Here is a 995-nt window from a genome sequence, read left to right on the forward strand (position 1 = left end):
CACACCCCCTATTACCCACTCTAAAAATCACATAAAAATATACTGTATATTTTTGTTACAACTTATAAAATATAATAACAAACTCAAAAGTAACTAAATAAAAACAATTCATTTTAACTACCTATTTATTTAAATAGTTCCATAATTTATCATAGGTTTGTTCTTTATTATCTTAAATAATAATATTTTAAAGGTAATTGATTAAATAATAATACAAAATATATAAATAATTATTAAATCTATGGTAAGAAAAATTATGATTTGATCACGTGCATTTTGATAAAAATGCAGAATGATGCAGCGTCCCGTGCGTGCCTCTTCAAAATGAGAGTAGGGGTACGCTAAAATTTCTGAAAAATTAGTTGGGGTACTCCGTCCCCCTGCGTCCCCCCCCAAGTCGAGCACTGATCGTATAGGATTAATTATAATTACGAGTATACGAGTAGGTAGGCACTATTTCTATCTACTTACAGTATTTGAGTTTGTAGTATCAAATGAAAGATTCGAAGACGGCACGACAATTGGTACTGCTAAACTTATTAAAATGAATAGTTTTAGTTTTGGTCTCATCGCGCATTCAAAAAACGACATCGACATTTCTGAAGAAAATTGTACAAAAATGTTCTGTATAGCTACCTGCCAAGACACATTTTACCGTCTTACAATTTGCGTATGCAATGTTTACACCTGAGCTCGTTATTTTTATACGAAAAACGAATTCTATAACACCATTGTTTTGTTATAAACAATAATAATTTTCATTTTCACTAAATGTACTTACTAAAACAACAATGAATGCAGACTCGTTATGCACACATTAACATTGTAAGTCATTTAAATTACGTTCCAATGATTTCTTCTTTTATTTTTGAGACAATTTTCCGGTTGAAGATTTAACGGATGTTATTATTGTTATACAACTAGGTATTAAATTTTTATAAATACTATGTAGTTTGTCATTATTTGAAAACTAATTAAAAATGTTACAAGTTTCT

The sequence above is a fragment of the Acyrthosiphon pisum genome, chromosome A1 (assembly GCF_005508785.2).
Source record: "Acyrthosiphon pisum isolate AL4f chromosome A1, pea_aphid_22Mar2018_4r6ur, whole genome shotgun sequence".
NCBI lineage: Eukaryota > Metazoa > Arthropoda > Insecta > Hemiptera > Aphididae > Acyrthosiphon > Acyrthosiphon pisum.